Consider the following 21,898-nt stretch of genomic DNA (forward strand, 5'->3'; position numbering starts at 1 on the left):
CTTAGACAACTTGGAAACGAGTGGAAAGTGGGTGTTTAAGGTTCTCCCAAGAACCAGCTCCCCGCGTACCCACCAACTGTCTCCAGGGCGGCCCTGTTCGTGGAGTTTCGCGTTTTCTGGGTGTCATGGGGGGACAGCTCCAGAAAAGGGACGCTCAATTCTTTTCACAAGGGGCCAGGCCGGGAACAGCGCGAGAGCAGCCGCCAGAGCTGTGGCCCTGCAGCCCTGCAGCCCTGCAGCCGAAGTTCGCGGGCCTCGGAAGCATCTTCTTGGCCCAACCACCGTCACCGCGGCGGCTCGCACAGGGACCGCCGGCGTCGGCGCAGGGCGAGCAGCTTCCCTCGCCGCCTCGGGTCAAATGCAGGCGGGCCGGGCCAGGTCTGGGCCTCGGGCACAATGCCCTAAATGGGAGCTGACTGAGCAGCCGGCTCCGTCCACGAGAAGACACACCGACAGTCCCGGGAACGCAACGGCCGCTGGGCCACCCTGACCGTCACCTTAAGCCCGGGACCGCAGAACAGCGACGCGTCTGCTCTGGCCAGTTTCCATTTCGTGCATTAATCTCGCCGGGGGCGAGGGGGCTGGAGAACCCGTACTCCGCAAACTTTTTCGCCCGGGCCTTCCAGGCCGCAGGAAACACCGCGCCGAGGCCTGGGAGGGCGCGGGGCGGCGGTAGGGGGCCGAGACCCGGACGGGCCGGCACAGTGCGGGATGGGGCCCGCAGCGCCTTCCACCTCCTCGCCGACATTGGGGTCCGTCGGAGCAGCCGGGCCGCTGCGCTCCGGGTGCGCAGATCCGGGCTGGGCCTCGGGGCGCCCCGAGGCCAGGGGGTCGGCGTGCCCCGTGAATCTGCAGGCACTCCAGGCCGGGACTTGGGAGTGGCCCTTGTGAGCGCCGGGAGCCCTGGACCGGGAGAGCGCTCTGGGCGCCTCGGTCGCCACAAAGCGGGTTAAAGTCTATTTTCCACTCGACTGCTCCGAAAAGCCCCCGCGCGCCGACGCCGTCCCGGCCCCGTCGGGCGAGATGGAGGGATGGGGGGAGCAGCGAGAGAGGGGGAGGTGAGCCCGTAGCACCCTGCAGCCCTTCGTGTCCTGGGACGGAGCACCGCGGAGGCGCCCAGAAGCGTCTGCGGAAGGAATCCGTGCAGAATCCTCCGAGGCGAGCACTCGTGTCTCTTTTGCTGGCCTCTCAGGATCTGTCTGGCCCTCTATGCAGGTCTTTCCTCTCTCGCATTTGTCTCGGGCTTTCTATTTCCCCTCTCTCCTGCCTCCCTGCGCCTCCATCCTGACTTTTCCTCTATTTTCCCCCCCTCCTCCTCTGCCGCATCCTGGATCCTGGAAAAGGGGAGGCTCCGTCCAATGGGGACGAGGACCTCACCAGGACACATCACTAAGAAGGCGGGAGTGCGGTCTGGGCAGAGGCACCGACGAGGAGAGTGTCGTTCTATCTGGAAAGAAATGCAGGAGAGCAAGCTCCCCGCAGGGACTGGACGCGCGTTTCGCTGGATGAGCACTGCCTGGGCCCGGGCTCTGAGAACACAGACCAAGTGCTGGGGGCTGCGAAGGAGAAGGTTCGAGTTGAATCCGCCCCTAGGACCTTGTGCCCGGAGCCAGAGATGAACCCCACCTGTCCAGCCGCAGGCCCTCGGCGCCTGCCTCACGGTGAGGCTAGGCTTGGACCTCAACTCGCTAAATTGGGCAGGTAGAGGAGCTGGGAGCCGACCAGGCCATTCCTAGACTCGCATCTACAGACCGCCACGTCTCCTTTGCATGGCTCTGGATATGCATGATCATCTTTAACTCGATAGAATTAAAAACAACACTTTACCCGCCGTGGTGCTTTCCAAATACTTTGACATCCAGCCACCTGTCATGAACCCCATTCTGCAGGTGAAGAAACAGATTGCACAAGACCAGTGACTCCAGTCTGGTCATGGTGTGGTTTCCACTGGGAGATCTCCGTGGTCTGGACTTGGCTCAGGTTCTACCCCCATTCCACCCCCACCTCTGAAGCTGCAGCCAGCTCTCCCAAGATGGGGTGTTCATAGGGTTCTGATGAAGTGTTGGGGTGCGCTGGATGTTGGGGGTCCTACCTTCATCCTCCCTCTCCTTTTCCTTTCCTGACGCCTCTTCCTCATGTCTTCCTGTAGTTCCCTAATTTCCTTCCTTTGCAGATATTTATCCCTAATCCAGTTTCCTCTGTTTTTGCTTTTCTTAGAGCCTCTTCATCTGTCCTTGCTTCCCCTGACTTTGGTTAAGAGAAGACCCCCTCAGTGGGGGTCTCTAACCTGCCACTGTGTTCTGGATCCAGCATCAACGCCCCACCCGGCCCCAGTATCTTCCTAGGCCATCTCCCCTTCTCAGGGTCTCTGCGAGATCACACCTCTCCTATTACCCACCCCCTCCCCCCTCCTCCCCATGATTATGTATACAAATGCCTCCTCTCCTCACAAGACCCTACCTTAACCAAAACCTGCTGCTCCCTCCCCCACCTCTGTTCCCCAACCCTTCCTCTCTACCTTCCCAGACCTCCCTCCCAGGTTGCCCAGGTCTGTTCCTGACTAGAGGCTGGTCATGCCTTCCTCCTGCTGGATTGCCTTACCCTCCCCACATATGTGGGTGGCTTGCCTTTCACTGGCACCTGCTCACCCCGCGGGACCACCCATCCTGGCTCTGGCCCCTCATCAACTTTTCTCCCTTCCTCCATCTCAGCAATACCCTGGGTTCAAATTCCGACTCTTCCATTTACTAATGGTGACACCTGGGGCCAATAAGCTTACACATGTATGAAACGGCAAGCATTATATGGGAGCTCTGTGAGAATTTAATGAGATGAATATGTGGTGCACAGGATAATGCCTGACTCCAGAGAGGCAATAGGTAAATGTTACAGTCTCTACCTTTTGCCCATGCGGGAAACTTGGGAATGGTCCTCAAATCCTCACTCTCTCTCATCCTCCACATCCAATCAGTCACCAGACCTTGTAGTTAAGTACTTCTCAAGTCTAATCCTCTCCCTTTTTGCTTCTTTGCTGGCTAACTTTGTTCTTTACAATTCAGTTCAACAACTCCCCAGGAAATCCCTCCGCCACCACCAATCTCCACTCCGTTCAGCATTCACCTGCAGGACGGAGTTGTCTGTGTCTGCAATCTGTCTCCCTCACCACCCCCAAGCTGGGAAGCTGTAGTGTATATCATGACCCTCATCACAGCCCAGGCAATGTTTATGCAACAGTGTCCTCGCTCTCACGGAGAGCTTAGTCCAACGACATCCCCAACCATCTCCCTCTTACTTTCCATCCCCCTCTTTTCTCTTCAGCCTCCATTCATCTTCATGTCTCCCTGCTCTACAGAAAGTCTTCTGTCCTCATGTTTCCTTCACTCCGTTAACTTTTCTTCTTCACAGCCCAGCTTCTTGAATACGTTTTAGTCTCTCTCCAACTCCGTCATTTCCCCTTGAGTCAATAAGCCTTTGCAACCGGCTTCCACACCATCACATTAGCAAAAGGGCTTGGAAAAGCTCCCAGGCTTTTTGTATGGTGTTATTACAACAGCAACCTGTGCTTGTGGGGACCATAATAAGCACAACTTTATGGAGCTATTGTGAGATTGAACGAGTTATAATCCCCACCCAGTGGGCTTAGAACATTGCCTGGCGCATAGTAAGTCCTTGATACATGTTAGCTATTGTTTTACAGAATTGTGCTAATATCAAAGCCATGTGGCCATTGTGTGCTTGAAATGTGGATGGCCCAAACTGAGGTGATCTGTAAATGTAAAATGTGGAAGGCTAAGTGTTAAAAACATGTAAAATATCATTAATATTTTCTGTATTGATTACATGCTATAATGATAAATACAGGATTGAGCAAAAGAAGATTAATAATAATAAATAATACAATAATAAGTAATATGAGAGTAAACTGTTTCGTGTACTCACATCTCTAATCCTACTTTTGCCCACCCCTGTATTTGGGATATATTGGTGTTAAGTAAAATACGTTACTAACATTATTTTTACCTCTTTTCACTTTTTAAATGTGGCTACTAGAATATTTAAAATTACATATGTGCCACACATTATATTTCTATTGGACAGAGTTGTTATAGAAAATATAGGTAATCCAAAAGAATGAGGGAGGGTAAATGCATGTGGGGAAGGGAAAACAGAGATTTTATAATTATCAAATCCTACCACCCAGAAACAGCCATCATAAAATTCTTATAGTATATCCTTCCATTTTTTTTCTTTATATATATGCCTCCCTTAAAAGGAAGGAAGGGAATCGTGTTGTACACAATTTTGTAACCTGCTTCTTTATCTTTATAGCCAATCACAAGTATCTTTGTGTCTCATTAAATATTCTCTATTGGATATTTATGCTGTTTACAAATTTTCACCAAAATTTTGATCCATAGCCTCATAGCCATATTACTTTTTTATGTAAATGTCTATCAGTATAATTTCTAGAAGAATAATTTCCAGATCTGTAATATTTTAATTAGTTGATGCCTATAACCAATTTGGCTTCTGGAAAGGATGTACCCATTTATTCTCTCACAAGTAGAGTCTAAGGGTTTCTCTTTATCCTCCGAAACATTAATCATGACTCCTTATTCCCAAATTCCAGGGTTTTTTTAAAAGTCATAATTATCTGTGGGCTTTTCAGCATTGGACTACTTTCAACTTCCTTTTCTCTTGGGAATTCTCTCTTCCCTTCACTTTGCTAACAAGGTGCTTGACTGAATTGCTCCTTCATGGGCTCCCCTTTCTTTTCACTTTGGGCATCCGCTAGCTGTCCTTGTCTATTTTATCTATCATTGTTTATTCCCATAGCTTCAACCAATACCTTTTAAAAAATATTTTTTTTATTGATTTCAGAGAGGAAGGAAGAGGGATAAAGATAGAAACATCAATGATGATAAAGAATCCTTGATCAGCCGCCTCTTGTACACCCCCTGCTGAGAATCGAGCCCCTACCCAGGCATGTACCCTGACTGGGAATAGAACAGTGACCTCCTGGTTCATAGGTCGATGCTCAACCACTGAGCCATGCCGGCCAGGCCAACCAATACCTTGATGCAGACCTGTAAGGGTATAGGTTTATAATGCTACCTCTATATTTCCCCCCAGATCAAGTCACCAATTTTCAGATGCTTGTAACATGCCTTCATGGGGGTCCCACAGGCTCCTTAGGCACTCATTATTACCCCAAAACCAAGCTCAACATCTACCCCACCAAATCTGTGTCTCTCCTTGGCTCAGTCTCTTCTGATAATGGGCCCACCTTCTGCTCCAGGACACCCAGTCTCAGTAGCTAAGAGGCATCTGTGATATTTTCCTCCCAGTCACTGCCCTGCATATCCAGTCAGTCTTTGCATTCATTTCCTTCTGTTCTCCTTACCGCTGGCCTACTTCAGGCTCTTGTTACCTTTCCCTGGTGATTCTCTTATGATCACCATTTGTGGACATTCCTGGTTACAATTCATCTTACACACGGCTGCCAGATTTCTACAACACAACTCTACCCTGTTAAAATATTTTGACACATCTGTGGGACCTGGGGCAGTTTCTTTATCTCTCTGTGACTTGGTTTTTCTGGAGATAATAATAGTACCAGAGAGTTGTTGAGAAAATTAAAATGAGGTAATTCATGTATAGCTCTTAGTACATAGTAAGCATTCAATAAGCATGAACCATTAGTGTCCAAATACCTTAGCATGAATTAGAGGCCTTTCATGAGCAAGTCCCTACCTTTCTAGCCTCATGTTCTCTGCTCACCAATGGGTAGCCTGCACTGTGGCGTTCATCCACGGAATCCTTGCTCTCTCTGCCTCTCTGTACATGCCCTACACTTCCCCCTCCAACCCTGTTCAAAAACATCACTTCTGATCGTGTGTCAGTCCAACTTCTGAGAGGAAGAAAATTGTCAAAAGTACATGAAATCAACTATATAAAGTAGCAACTTCATGAGAACTTCATTTATTTTGTTCATTGCTGTGTTCTTAATACCCAGCACAGTTTTCTGGCATATAATGGGCACTCATTAAAGATTTGTTGACTGAACATATCAATTTGAGAAACATAATTTAAGACTTTTTGAGACAGTGTATGAATGAAAATTTTTATCACAATAGAACATAAACATGAAACTGTCCATGCCCTGTGAGATTTGCCAGGGTGAAATGTTTCTTTTCAACATATGGATCCAGGCTGCTCTGTCCCTGAAGATTAAGGCTCTTTCTTAGGAGTTGCGGATGTGTTCTTACTCAAATGGAGAACATAGAACTAGAAATAAAGGGCAGGGAGACCTCTATCTTACCTTCCAAGGGGTCTTGACCAGAATTGCCAAAGCCAATCGTGAGCTATTTATACTGCTGAATGCTCACTCAGACTTTCATCCAGAAGGAATCCCAGGCTCTGGGAAATGTACTCATGTCAGACAATTATGTAGTGATAGATTGGCCCAGTGGGACCCAAGGCAAGACCAGCCTCTGGGAGTTCTGGAATGGACATGATAATTTGCAAGCATCCTGTGAGGCAACAGAAAGGGCTAGAGTGGGTATACTTACAAAGCAGGCGAGATTTAGGCTGGAGGTTGGAGACAATCTCTGCTCCCTAAAACTAGAGAGGCTGGACCTATGAAAGAGAGAAGCTGGATCCTGCTGTCACATGGATCATGGATCATGTAATGAAAAACTAAGCCCTTTGTTAGTTCAATATCAAGACACTTCAGCAGTCCCATCTCCACCTGATTTGGTGTTCTGCCAACCTGCTCACTTGCCCGCCTTCCCAATTGCCCACTCATACAAATTTGTTTGTTCATATCTGCTTCTGAATAGCTTTGTATTAGTCAATACACACATTTCTCACTCTCCTTCAGTTGTTCAACAATTTGGCCAGGGTAATCTGTGGATTTTTTTCTTAGTATGATAATTGAATATGATGTCACATTTGTTTATAATTATACTAGGGGCCTGGTGCATGAAATTCGTGCACTGGGTGTGTGTGTGGCAGGGAGTGTCTCTCAGCCCAGCCTGCCCCCTCTCACATACTGGGAGCCCTCAGGCGTTGACCCCCATCACCCTCCAATCGCAGGATCGGCCCCTTGCCCAGGCCTGACGCCTCTGACAGAGGCGTGAGGCCTGGGCAGGGGACCCTCATTTCCCCCCATCACTGGTTCTGCCCCCAGCCCAGGCCTGATGCCTCTGGCCCAGGCGTCAGGCCTGGGCAGGGGACCCCCAGACCTCTCCGATTGCTGGCTCTGCCCCTTGCCCAGGCCTGATGCCTCGGCCAGAGGCGTAGACCCCCATCACCCTCCGATCGCCTGATCGGCCCCTTGCCCAGGCCTGACGCCTCCGCCAGAGGTGTCAGGCTTGGACAGGGGACCCCCATCTCCCCCCGATCACTGGCTCTGGCCCCCGCCCAAGCCTGACGCCTCTGACCCAGGCTTCAGGCCTGGGCAAGGGGACCATCATATCCCCCCAATCCCTGGCTCCGCCCCCCACCCAGGCCTGATGCCTCGGCCAGAGGAGTTGACCCTCATCACCCTCCGATCACCAATCACCGGATCGGCCCCTTGACCAGGCCTGAGGCCTCCGGCAGAGGTGTCAGGCCTGGGCAGGGGACCCCCAGCTCCCCGCAGTTGCAGGCTCCGCCCCTGCCCAGGCCTAACGCCTCTGGCCTAGGCGACCGGCCGGGCAGCGGGGACCCGCAGCTGCAGCGGCCCCGCGATCGTGGGCTTCGCTTTAGGCCCAGGCAAGGGACCTCTAGCTCCCGGGACTGCCAGCTTCAACTGTGCCCAGCTCCCATCGCTGGCTCCACCCCTACTTCCTGCTATCACTGGCCAGGGCGGAAAAGGCACCTGATTCTCCGATCATGGCTGGGGGGCAGGGCAAAGGCAGCCCCAGGGCCGCCTTTGCCCTGCCCCCCCCCCCCCCCGCTCTTAGCTCCCCCCTGGGTTTCCGGTCACTCTCAGTGGCAGGGGGCTTCTTCCTGCTTTCCCTTTTGCCTCCCTGCATTGTGCCTACATATGCAAATTAACCGCCATCTTGTTGGCAGTTAACTGCCAATCTTAGTTGGCAGTTAATTTGCATATAGCCCTGATTAGCCAATGAAAAGGGTAGCGTCATACGCCAATTACCATTTTTCTCTTTTATTAGTGTAGATGGTAGATTAGATGTCCAGAGAGCCCTCCCAGTATAGCACCTAAGAATCCTCTTTATTACATTTTGACTTTTTAATTATAAAAATTTCCAAATATACATAAATGTAGATAAAATACTATAATGAACATCCATATATCCTGTTACCTAGATGTTACAATTAACTTTAAAATATATATATATTTGTTATTGACTTCAGAGAGGAAGAAAGAGGGAGAGAGAGAAACATTAATGATGAGAGAAAATCATTGATCAGCTGCCTCCTGCACGCCCCCCACTGGGGATCGAGCCCACAACCCAAGCATGTGCACTTGACCGGAATCGAACCTGGGCTGCAGGCCGGCGCTCTATCCACTGAGCCAAACCGGCCAGGGTCAATTAACTTTTTTTCTTCTTTCATTTTGCTTCATCCCTTTTTCTCTGAAGTTTTTTAAAGTATTTATTTATTTTAAACTAAGCCTTTTTATTATGTGAAATTTCAAACATACTTTGTAGAGAGAATGGTATAATAAATCTCCACATGTTTATCCCTCAATTTCAATTATCAATCTTGTGCCAGTCTTAAAAACATCTTTTTGAATGAAGGCTGAGCTGGCAGAAGAATAAGAAAAAATTCTTAATGCCCAGAAATGATAGATAGCTTGAATTGAGACAAGCAAGTGAGTTCTGAAGCTAGAGTTTGTGTTGGAACAAATCTGAATTCACTGGTGGCCCATGGCTTGGACTTTAAAGGGCCAGAGTGAGAGGGACAGGAAAAAGCTTGGGACAGGAAGTCAAATTAGAGACCCCTGAAAGGTGACATCTTTATTGAGTGAATGAGAAAAAAATCCCACCCTGCAAAGGGAGGTGATGGATGCATGTGTCTGGCTTAGCTTTGGCTAAGTAATTCCATCCCTAAAAGAATTGAAAGCAGAGGTTTGAAGAGATATTTCTTATACCCATACTTATTGCAGCATTAGTCATAATAGCTAAAACATGGAAGCATCCAAGTATCCATGGATGGATAGATGGATGGACGGGTGGATGGATGGATAAGCAAAACGTGGTATATACATAAAAAGAAAGAAAATTCTGCCCTGTCTGGCGTGGCTCAGTGGATAGAGCATCAACAAAAGGTTGCAGGTTCGATTTCCAGTCAAGGGCACATGCCTGAGTTGTGGGCTCAATAGTGCAGGAAGCAGCTGATCGATGTTTCTCTCTCATGGATGTTTCTCTCCCTCTCCCTCTCCCTTTCTCTCTCTCTAAAATATCAATAAAAACAAGAGTTAAATAGAACTGACATGAGAGTTGCTGTAGAGTGACACTTTCCAAGCCAAAGTTCTGCACATGGTTTGAAATTTATGAAAGAAAGTTATGGGCCTGATCAGTCCAAACCTACCTTCAAAGTACAGAAACTTCAAGGTTAATTAAAAAAAATTATTTAAAATACAATTAAAATATTTTAAAATAAAAATATGCATATCTTTTCTTTTTTGTTAATCCTCACCAGAGGATATTTTTCCCATTGATCTTTTTTTAGGAGAGAGTGGAAGAGAGTGGGAGAGACACAGAGAGAGAAACATTGATGTGAGAGAGACACATTGACTGGTTGCCTCCTGCATGCACCCAGTCCGGGTCCAGGGAATGAGCCTGTAACCGAAGCATAAGGTACAGGCCTTGACTGGAATCGAACCTGTGTCCCTTCAGTCTGTGGGCCAATGCTCTAATTACTGAGCCAAACCAGCTAGGACAATAAAATATCTTTTTGGCAAAATTAAAACTTAGCAACTCCTTGCAAATATAAATATTGATTGTGAAAAACCTTAATATTTCTGTATAATTTGTAGGACTAAAAAATAGTAAACATTGAACAACAATAGTACATAAGTTGGGGCAGAGTGTTAAAGTATATTTGGATCATACATTTTTCTGAAGGAAGGTAAAGATAGTTTAGATTTTTTTAGGAGTTAAACATGCCCAAAATAATGTCTGGCGTAACTACTGAAGGAATAGAAACAGGGTATTACTTACAAATTAGTAAAAGAGAATAAAATAGAATCTTAAAAATCTAGGCTGAATGATAATTAAATAACAATAAAATTGTTTCTTTTTTTGTTAATTCTCACCCGAGGACATTTTTTCCATTGATATCATCTAGACTAGAAAGTGGGAGGGAGAGAGGGACTGGGAGAGAGAAACATCAATGTGAGAGAGACACACTGATTGGTTGCCTCCAGCACGCACCCAGGACTGGGGCTGGGGATTGACCTGCCCTTGACCGGGAATCAAACCCTGACCACTGACCCACAGCAACCAGAGCTAAAACAGTTTCTTAATAAAAACTATAGTCAGTGGAAAAATCTTAAAATCCACGGTTTCTAGGCTATAACAGTAGTATGCCACGAGGCTGAAAGAGCCCTGCTTTGGGACATTAATCTGGTTAGAAAATAACTGAGAAAACATGGAAAGTGTCATAACAAGAAGTGTTAGAGAATCTGTCATTGGCATTCTCTTCTTGGAGATGGAACACAATCACTGAGCACTTCTAAATAAATACTTAAATCACAGGAATTTAAAAAGTGATGTCAAAACAAAAATTTGAGTTCTATTTTTCACTGAAATGTCCAAGAGTTTGCCATCAAATTATGATGCCAATAGTATTGTGAGGAGTAATTAAGTATTTCACCATCAAGAGTTAATCAGAACTGACATGAGGGTTGGTGTAGAGTAACACTTTTCAAGCCAAGAGTCTGCACATGGTTTGAAATTTATGAAAGAAACTAGTCCAAACCTACCTTCAAAGTACAGAAACTTCAAGGTCAATTAAAATATTCTCTTAAAACCTTTGAAATCAGATTGCTGGGGGATGAAACAGAGCATTGTTAAAGATACTCTATTCTGTTACTCTTCTAGTTGTTCTGCTAACAAAAATTCAAGCAATTTACTGGAAATGTTCAGAAAACCAGAAAAAAAGAAGTATTTATATTAGTGTAGTTTTATAGTAAACATCTGCTCTTTGGTGACATTGCCTTTTGTAAACTACACGGATTAATTGAAACCTAATGAGGAAAGTAAAAATGTATCTAAAGTTGAAAATATTTTATTTCTGAGAAAATTTGTCTACCAAGGGCATAGGGAATCTAATTTGTGAACAAAGGTATTTTTTCTAAAATGTGTAAATACTTTATTAACTAATAAACCAGCTTATCTATTAGCATCCCAACTATAAAAGTTTTTTTTGACCCATTTTCATTTTGCTATACTATTCATCCTAAAAAAAGGAAGTGATACGTACAATGTACTCATGATTTTTTTTCAACTTGGTAATTAATTAGAAATTAAAGTTTTCCTCACACTCTTATGCTCCTTTTCTTCCCAAACACATTCAGTGACTTTTCGCTGGTGACTTTAAGTGAAAGAAATGCAAAGGCAAATCTTTTGAGTTGGAAAATACAAGAGAAATTGGAGAGAACTTACAACTAATTTAATTTGGTTTCTACAAACTGTGCAGATTTACTACGAAACTTGGGAAAATTGCTTAACCTTTTAATGCCAGTTTCCTTTTCTGAAAAATGGAACTAAATCACAGAACCTGCCTTATAGTCAGTTGGGAAGATTTAATGAGCATATATATGTAAAGCACTTAGCATAGTGTCTGGCACATAGAAAGCATTTATACTTATTGATGAAATTATTAAAATAGACATCTAGCCGAACCGGTTTGGCTCAGTGGATGGAGCGTCGGCCTGCAGACTCAAGGGTCCTGGGTTCGATTCCAGTCAGGGGCATGTACCCTGGTCACGGGCGCGTCCCCGGTGGGGGGTGTGCAGGAGGCAGCTGATCAATCTCCCTCATCGATGTTTATGGCTCTCTGTCCCTCTCCCTTCTTCTCTGTAAAAAATCAATAAAATATATTTTTTTAAAAATAAAATAAAATAGACATCTATATATATAAAAGCCTAATATGCAAAGTTTTCCCTCGGGAGTTCGACCAACCTGGAGTTCTATCACTCACTATGACGTGAACTGACCACCAGGGGAAATAAGGAAGGCCCTGGCTGGTAGCCGGCAGCAGGGAAGGGAGGCCCTGGCAGCAGGCAGCAGCTGGAGAAGGGAGGCCCTGGCCAGCAGCTGGAAGCTGGGGAAGCTGCTAGGGACCCTACCCATGCACGAATTTTATGCACTGGGCCTCTAGTTGTTTTCATAAATTACTCATGCGTTAACAATAAGACAACTGATAGTGTAATGATGCCAAACTCAACCTGTGCAGCATTCCTACAGAAAATGCTCAAGACTGTCTTAATGAAGCAGACATTCATGGATGTGATGGGTGTTCTTACACCAGGTTATTATGGAAGGTGAATTTAATAAAATGCACAGCTATTTCTACATGGGAGTTGCTGACACAAGTGAAAGATTTAATGTTATTGCTACAACGTTTAAAGAAGATGAGCCAAGAGCTTTATACACACATTGTCATGCACATCTTGGGGACTTAATGGTGTTGAGGTTTGTCGGGATATGAAAGAACTCCGAGGTGATCTCAGTACTGTCAGTTCTTTATATGACACTAATCATGCATTTCTGAAAAGCTGGCAAATTTTCAAAACGTTTGTAAGCAGAGTGAAGGCATAACATACAGGAAGCTCCAAGGTTGTTGAAAACATGTTGGATTGATGGTTGTGATGGAGGAACTTCTGCAGATGACTCAAATATGGGAAGTTGTATCAAGCTATTCTTTAAAAAAGATTTTTTTTTAATTCATTTCAGAGAGGAAGGGAGAGGAAGAGAGAGACAGAAACATCAATGATAAGAAAGAATCATTGATCAGCTGCCTCCTGTACACCCGCCACTGGGGATGTGCCCTGACTGGGGAATCAGTTGTGACCTCCTGGTTCATAGCTCAACGCTCAACCACTGAGCCATGCAGGCTGGGCTAAAGCTATTCTTGAAATGCACAGGAGGCTGATGCAGTGAGGTCTTGCCTGACTTCATTTTCCAAATTTGAATTTACCTTTTGTTTTCAAATTTTAAACAATGGGCTAAGCTTGAAGACATTTTTTTTTTTCTGAAGAGTTTCTAACTGAAGCGTAGACATTTTTCTCTTCGCCATCAAAGTTTAGAAGCAGAAGTTCATGGCATATCAGCTGAGAGAAGTGATAAATATTTCAAAATCATTTGGGATAGAATAGAGAAATTATGCCAAAAAGTTATACCCAAAGGTTCCAAAGTGTAAAAGAAATATATATTTTAAGGGAAAAAAGTTCATGGTAATTCAGGTAGTACATTTCCCCTACTACATCAGAAAAACAATTTATAGTAAACTTTTATGTCAAATAATAGCCATATTACTAAATTTGTCTTTTCAAAAAGCAATGACAACATAATGAAAGAAATGTCAGAAAAACTATTTCATGCAACATTATATGAAATGAAGAAACAGATAAATATATGCAATAATTTCTGGTGTGCCTGCCTGCTGTGCACCCCCCCACCCCCCACCCCTGCCCCGGCCCTGAGTGAACTACACTGACCTCCTACGGGCCGCAACTGATTGAATTGAGGTGGTGACCATGAGTTTGCCGGGGACCTTGGTTTGGGGCTGGCCTCAAACAATGAGATTCTCTCTCAGGCACTTGAGGTAAGTGACTCAGAGGGAAATGAAATTTGGTAGTGGGCAGAGGCAGAGAGTGCTGCAAACCAGGGAGGCAGGGAGAGTGCATGGAGAACCTGACGGCCGAGCTTCCGGGAGTCCAGGGCAGCAGCTCCTGCAGAAAGGCCATCCTGGCTTCAGTCTGAAGGTCTATTGTACTTAAGGTCAAAAGCACACCCTTTGTCATGGCACTTCTCTACCTATGTCTGTCTCCCCTGAGCAGCTGGTAAGTCCTTGAGACTCTTAGGATTCTTATGTCTTATTATCTCACATCCCCCTATAGATGTTCACCAGGCTCCTTGGGAAATGGATTAATTAGTATAAGAGGACATTTAGGAAATCCAATCAGGTGAAGGTGGTGATGAGTGTGGAAGGCACTGCAGGAGAGGACTCCTACTGGATCCCCAGAGTATTGGTGACATCAGTGTTTGGGGAGAGGCCTGGAGGGAGCCATAAGACAGCTCTGGGAAGTCTCTGGAGCCTGGTGTTGACGACAGGGGTCTGATAATGTAGACACTCATCCCCAGGCAAGTAGCTCATAAGTTGCGGTGCTTCAGTCCAGTGCCTCAGAGACATCTGTCATCTGGCTTCATCCACTCCTCTTCAACAGACCATGAGCCACCCGGCTACCTGGTGTCCTGTTCCCACACATTGTGCCATTATTTTAAGAAAAAAATAAAGTTTATGGTAATTAACCTTAGTGCTTTTGCTCATGAGGTTTCTGCCACCTGGCATGCTTTCCTCCTCCCCACCAATGCCAATTCTCAACCTTCAAGGCCTGTTCTAGTCTCACTTGCACTGGGCAACCTTCATCCATGTCCGAGTTCCTAGTACTCCTGGTCCCTGCCCAGAGAGCCTCTGGTTTCAGCTGTTCTCTCTCCTTCTGCCTCTACAAAGGCATAGGATACTTCTCCCAGGCTGCAGCCCACCACTCACCTCACCCAGCCTGGGGACACCCCTGTCTCTGCCCCAGGCTGCAGCATCAGTCCGGGCCCTCAGCCCCAGCACCTGGCTGCCAACCATCCTTCAATGAGCACATTCGTGCTCAGGTGTGGTGAGTGCAGGATTCTTCATAAGCTGCGGCGAGCTTCTCCTGATCCTAATGAGCCGGCTGGCAGCTCCTCTGTCTCGGGACCACAGACTTTGTTCCCTTTGTTGCACCATTGGGTCTTCCCATCCCGCTTCTACTTGCAGCTCAGGCCTCAGATTTGCTGCCTCCATCCCCCGTCCCCAACGCTGATGCTGTGGTTGGAGGCATTTCTCGTTGCTCAGACATGAACCACAAAAAAGGCCTGGACATGCTAAGCCAGGCTCTCCCTTGCTGCAGTGGAAGCCCCATCTTACTTCCTTCAGCTCATCTGCTCTTCCTCCAGAAGGCTGACCACTCTGATTCACTTGGATCTTCTTGTTCTCTCCAGAGACGTCTGAAGCTCACAACTGATTCTACTGGAGGTAGGAATGTTTGTCATGGTATGAGTAAGACTGCCAGGGGACATCGGCCATACAACCGCACTCCCCACAGCATGAGTGAAACAGTGGAGATGTAGTAGAAACTTAAAACAGCAGAACTACATTTTCTTTGAACATCTGCCAACCCTTCCTTCCTTCCTTCCTTCCTCCCTCCCTCCCTCCCTCCCTCCCTCCCTTCCTTCCTTCCTTCCTTCCTTCCTTCCTTCCTTCCTTCCTTCCTTCCTTCCTTCCTTCCTTCCTCCCACATTCTTCTTATTACCAAGGAAGTGCATGTTCACTATGGGAATTTTTCAAAATACAGGAAAACAAAAGAGCCACATAAAAATTCTCCAAAATCCTGCCACTCAGATATCATTATTTTAAAATCTTACCGTTATTAATATTAATAACAGCTAATATTTATTGAGCTTTTTTCTAGCTATAAGGCACTAGTATAAGACTTTCCATGCATTATTTTACTTGATCCTCTCGACCTTGAGGCAGATCTCTTTTTAACCCCACCTGACTGATGAGGAAACCGAGCCACAGTTTAAGTAGGTGGCAGAGCTTCAACTCGAATCCAGGCAGGCGATAACCGACTCAAGCGCTAGGCAGTGTTACATTTTTGATGTACATATTTATGGTCTTTTTAAAAGTTCGTGAACTAACGCGAACTCCTTTCCTGTTTCTTTGTACAAATATATTTTGAAAAATTTCAAGTAACACAGTCATACTTATATTATTCAAGCAGTATATTTGTGCTGGAGAAAGTAAAAAGTACAGATGATTTTAAAGAGGAAAACTAAAATCACTTGTAATGCTCTGGTTTCTCCTCAGACCGCATAAATCTTTCGCCTTTTACTAAAATCACTTGTAATCCTCCCACCCACAGGACCACTGTTCACATTTGGGCGTCGATCCCCCAGCCCCGGGATGGATTTAGGATTAGGAACGGAGAGCACTACAGTTCCTAACCAGGGCCCATCGCCAGGGAGTCTTTCAAGGGGCCAGGAAACCACGTGAACACTCGGCAGCTGGGTGCACGCTGGAGGATGTGAATTACGTTTGAAACCTTGAGGAACGCTTCTGTCTGATGCAGGCGAGTATGTCCCAGATTGTAGTGTTAAACGCTGAACAAAGTCTCTATAAACACCTGGGCTGCAGTGGAAAGAGAACTGGGCCAGGGGTCAACAAAGCTGGACTCTCCACCTGAGATGCTTGAGCTGGGGAAGTCATTTCCGGCCTGAGCCTCAGCGTCCTCACCTGTACAATGAGCTACTACAATTCCGCGGAGCTTCATTTCTGGGTTATCTGCTGTGTTTGGGACGATTCCTGACAAGTTCCCACCCAGCGCTGGCAGAAAACACAAGAGGGTTGGTACTATGAAAGAAGCTGGGGTCAGGGAACACCAAAGGCTTACGGACGCCCCAAAAGAGGGTGTGAGTTTATTTTCCTGAAGGGCTGGGCCAGCCAAGCCGATTAGGGGCCCGGAGCAGCTGTGGGCGAGGAGGGAGGCCGCTGGGAGCAAGGGGATTCAAATGGTTCTTTCCCACCCTCTCCCCCACCAGCCAGCTCTGTGTAAAAATTCCAAACTCCCAATCAAACCCCCTTCTCTTTTCTCTTTTCATTCACCTGCCCATCTTCCTCTCCTCTTCTCTCCTTTTTCTATCCAAACTCATAATTAATCGCTCAAGGCAAAAGTAATGAATGTTAATTGGCCATCTGTAGGAAGACTAATTAAAATCTACCACGCTGGGGTTTCAAACATACCTATAGCAACGGAGTGAATCGGGAATGAGGCGAGGAGGGACTGAGGTAACAGCTGAAAGACTACAAAACACCATTGGGCTTAGGTGTGAGGGAACAACGCCAGAGAGGGGCCAAGATGCTGAAGAGAGGGGGGGGGGGGGAGAGAGAGAGAGAGAGAGAGAGAGAGAGAGAGAGAGAGAGAGACTTTCTTGATTTACTCTTATCACTGTAGGACCTGGTACTTTGTCACTGTAATGTTTTATGTTTAACAAACACATTACACATTTCCTTCTCACTGGACATGGCTTATGGGGTGGCTGGAGTTTGTCAACACACAATTGTTGTCCCTCAGTCACAGGCTTGAATGCACCTATTTACCCAAAAACACCATTTCAAAATCACACCAAGACAGACAGATGCACACACACATGCTGGGTAAGTCTCATGCACAGCTCTGTACGGGTTCATCCTTGCAAGGCAATATCCTGTCGCATGTGTACACACGCATACCCAGTTATAAACTGAGAGCAACCCAGGGACACAACATGTTATACACAATCACACATAATCACATGTATGCACACTGTTGCATGCTTTTATGCTTTAAACACACAAACCCAGTTATTCAAATATATGTGGGTGTGCACTCACAGTGCACTTGCATTCACACAACAGTCTCACGGGATGTACATATAGTTGTACACCCAAACCCACCTTTGTATACACAGCTTTACATCAAATGCTTATATGCAGGTACATACACAATTACACAAGCTCCCCCTCCAGGCATAAGCAAAGTTAAAGCACCTGTATGACTAATATTAATACTAAGGTGGCAAAGAGTTATAAACACACACACACACACACACACACACACACACACACATACACACATACATACACTCTGCTGGGGCCTAGGGCAGGTCCATGTGGGGTTCATATACAACCATATGTGTGTACACAGAGACCCCAGCCCCAGGAGGAAACACCCCAGTGGTGGCCTCCTACCTTCCTGAAAGGCAGGGATCAAGTCACAGATCTCAGGGTCTAGACCCCCTCTCCTCCCTCAGAACACCCTGCTTTGAGATCAGGAGCACTCATGGCCTGCATAGAATGTCCCGCCCGACCTCCGGGCAGAGAAGATGGTGGGTCTGAGGGGGGCGCGAGAGAAGGCCTGGGGGTCCGATGGGCTTTGATGAGGCCGGGCAGGGGTGAGGCTGCCAGCCTGTGGGGTGGGTGGCAGGGAGGGCCTCTGCACCCTGTGTGTCTGGAAAGGGCCAGTTCTATGGGTCGGGGGAGGCTTGACCTAGGTGCCATGGCATTGTGGGAAGAGCCCTGACACAGGTTGGTTCCTTTGGCCAGGGTCCCTGTTTTCTCTTACTCAGAGTGACAAGAAAGGGGACTTTCTGGATAGTCTCTGGGGCCTTCCTTATCACTGCAAAATCTCATCATGATCAGCTTAAATTAGAGCAGGAGGGAGTGCAAACACACACAAAATCTTCCTGACCCAGGGGAGATGAAAACCTGGAAAGGGTTGCCAGAGAGAAAGGGCACAGTGTCCTACCCAAGGATCCTTACAAGAAAGGGTTAAGCATGCCCGTGTTCCCTGGCTTTGTGCCAAACATCTCTGCTCTTGGAGGCTGGGGGTCTGCGGTCCTCAGGCCTCTGCAGCCCAGAGTCAGTGCCCATGGCACACCCTCGGGTCCGACAGGGAAAGCATCGGGGAGAAGGGCAGGCCAGAGGAGGGCATGTCCTCAGTGCCCCCAGGGAGACCTGGGTGCCGGGTGCATCATGGGGAGTCAGGAGTCAGACACAGAAGGAATTCCCGGCTATAATAAGCAGGATGCCAAGAATCCCCGATGTCCCAGGAGTGGGCGACATGCGTGAGGCCAGGTGCTCGTCGCCACCCCTCTGGGATGCAGGTAGCCTGGCTGCTTCACGTCCCCACCTGCCAATGAGGGGACTAGCTGCTCCGACTGCCCAGGGCCACAAGGCTCTAAGTGGCCAAGCCAGGCCACAGAAGTCAAGTCCAGTGGGCTAGCTCCACAGCGGGGCAGCCCCGGGCTTCTCCCTGTGCAGGACACGAAGGAGCAGCACCGCCTTCCCAGGTGTGGACTTCCTGGGGAGCCTCCAGGCCCTCGGAGGTCTCCCCCTGCCCGGCTAAGGCCTCCGAATTCTCCGGGAGGAACAGGCACACCACACACACACACACACTCTCACACTCACACACACAACCCTATGGCAGCTTCCACATTTGGAGCTGACAGATGTGCAAGGTAACAGCTCGGCACCGCCTGTGCAGCTGAGGCCCCGCGTCGAGAGCGGGATTGTTTCCAGCGAGGCTCAGGGAGGCTGCGTGAGCACACACCCGGGCGTGTGTGAGTGTGTGAGTGTGTGTGTGTGAGAAAAAGAGAGTGTATGAGTGTTTGAGAGCGTGTGTGGCTTCTCCCGCAATCTCTCTCCCTCCATCAAAATATGTCTTACTGTATTTGCTAATCTTTCTGTCTGTTCTTCTGCCCATGTTTTCTCTGTGTTTCTTCAATTTCCTCCCACTGTCCTGTTCACCCTGTCAGTCTCACTCTCCTCCGGTTTCTGTCGTGGCCTGGATGCTCCAGAGAGGACAGGGGACTTGGCTCCTCTCCATTCCCTCACTTTGCCCCCAGGCCCCTTCCCTGTCCCACCCAGGCAGGCCGCAAGGACAGCCTCTTAGAGAAAGCCCGTTTCGTTCCAGAGAGTGCTGCTGCTGGCCAGGGGTCACAGGGGAATCTGGGGCTCTCTTAGGGCCCAGGAGCAGCTCCCCAGGCTTGGTCACTGTCTTCAGGCCTGGCCTTTTTCTCTTAATAGGATGCTCATCCTTTATGTGTAACTTAGCGATTTAAAAGCCAAGAGTGCAGGCCTCTCCCCCTCTCCCATTGCCCTCTCCATATTCCAACCCTCACCACAGACCGAGCCAGCCACGGCCCTGTGCTGACCCCCAGTCTGGCCTCGCAGTGGTCCTGATCCTGGCCATATATTGATCTTTAATGCTGACCTCAGACTAAACGCAACCCCTGACCCTGACTCTGTTCCCTGAACTTCCCTTACCTGGGGACGGCTTCCTTTGATCACTGCCAATACCACATGCATTCTAAGGTCTCACAGCTCATTTTAAAAATCAATTAATTAATTATTTCCACAGCTCACTTCTTTTTAAAAAATATATATTTTATTGATTTTTTACAGAGAGGAAGGGAGAGGGATAGTTAGAAACATCGATGAGAGAGAAATATCGATCAGCTGCCTCCTGCAAACTCCCTAATGGGGATGTGCTCACAACCAAGGTACATGCCCCTGACTGGAATCGAACCTGGGACCCTTCAGTCTGCAGGCCGATGCTCTATCCACTGAGCCAAACCAGTTAGGGCCACAGCTCACTTCTTAATGCTCTAGTGCAAAGTGGGGACACACCTAGATCCACTGAACTGGCACCTGGGTGAAGGAAGAGCAATGGGACAGTAACTGTTTTTTGAAAACTCCCCAGGTGATTCTGACACCGGTCAGCCCCACCCACCTCCACAATACCCACATGTGGGATTTCCTTTAGGGGTTCCGAGGGGGGCTTGAACGGGCTGGGTGGGGACCCATACAGCTGGGTAGGGACGCCTGGGCTGGGTGGGGACCCATACAGCCGGAGCTGGTCTGCAGAGGCCTAACTCCTAGGCTCTAGGCATCACACCCAAACTCTTCAAATGTTTCACTATACACCTGGCAGTGGGCATTCACTCCCTCACTTGCTCATTCATTCATTCATTCATTCATTCATTCATTCATCAAACACTCAACAGTGCCTCAGTGGGTAAGGTCTGGGTAAGATCTGTAGGGTACACACAGCCTCTTGAGCCTGGGGCCTGGGATCGCTGGTATCGAGCTGGATCTTAAAAGGGCAGGGCCCAGGCAGAAAATACCTCTGCAGCAGTGGACAAAACCTGAACCAGAGTAGGGGCCAGATTCCTTCAGCTCCAAAAGAAGGTACCAGCTCCGAGGAGAGGGCCCCTCTCTTCCCTTGCTATGGGGAGGGGCATGGGCCTGTGGATTAAGAATCCACCAGACAGCTTCCAGGTTAGTCAGCTAAGGGATCTTTCTGAGCCTCTGGGGTCAGCTAGGTGTGTATGGGTGGAGAGGGGGCAGGAGGGTTAGGCCTGAGAGGTGGATCCCCCAAACTTAAAAAGGAACTTCAGCCGGCCGGTGATGCTCAGTGGTTGGCACCAACCTATGAACCAGGAGGTCACGGTTTGATTCCCGGTCAGGGCACATGCCCAGGTTATGGATTCAATACCCAGTGTGGGCATGCAGGAGGCAATTGATGATTCTCTCTCAACATTGAGGTTTCTATCTCTCTCTCCCTCTCTGAAATCAATAAGAATATATTTTTTAAAAAGGAAAATAGCCCTAGCCAGTTTTTCTCAGTGGGTAGAGCATCAGCCTGGGGACTGAAGGGTCCTGGGTTTGGTTCCGGTCAAGGGCATATGCCCCGGTTGTAGACTCAGTCCCCAGTGGGGGGTATGCAGGAGGCAGCCGATCAGTGATTCCCTTTCATCGATGTTTCTCTTCTCTCTCTCTCTCTCCTCTCTCCCTTTCCCTTCCTCTCTGAAATCAATTAAAATATTATTTAAAAACGAAAGAAAATAAATAAGAAGGAACTTCCTTCTCCCTCCTTTCTCCTTTTCCCCAACCCCTCCCTGAAAACAGAAACCCAGGGCTCTCCCTTTTCACACTAAAGGTGGGCAGGGCTGAGGGGGATGTATGAGGAGGGTAGGTGAAATGGGAGACAAAGCGCAAAGTAGGGGAGTCTTGCTGGGAAGCAACAATAACTCTGGGGTGGGATGGGGAGGTGGGCTCTACTTCAAAAGTCGGAGACAACATC

General features: G+C 47.7%; 1 protein-coding gene across 1 annotated transcript in view; it reads right to left on the reverse strand.

Annotated features, from left to right (window-relative positions):
- The window catches only part of CCT7 (chaperonin containing TCP1 subunit 7), a 354,827-nt gene that overhangs the window by 247,807 nt on the left and 85,122 nt on the right, over positions 1-21,898 (reverse strand). The gene's annotated exons all lie outside the window — the stretch shown is intronic.

Source organism: Myotis daubentonii, chromosome 12, assembly GCF_963259705.1.
Source record: "Myotis daubentonii chromosome 12, mMyoDau2.1, whole genome shotgun sequence".
NCBI lineage: Eukaryota > Metazoa > Chordata > Mammalia > Chiroptera > Vespertilionidae > Myotis > Myotis daubentonii.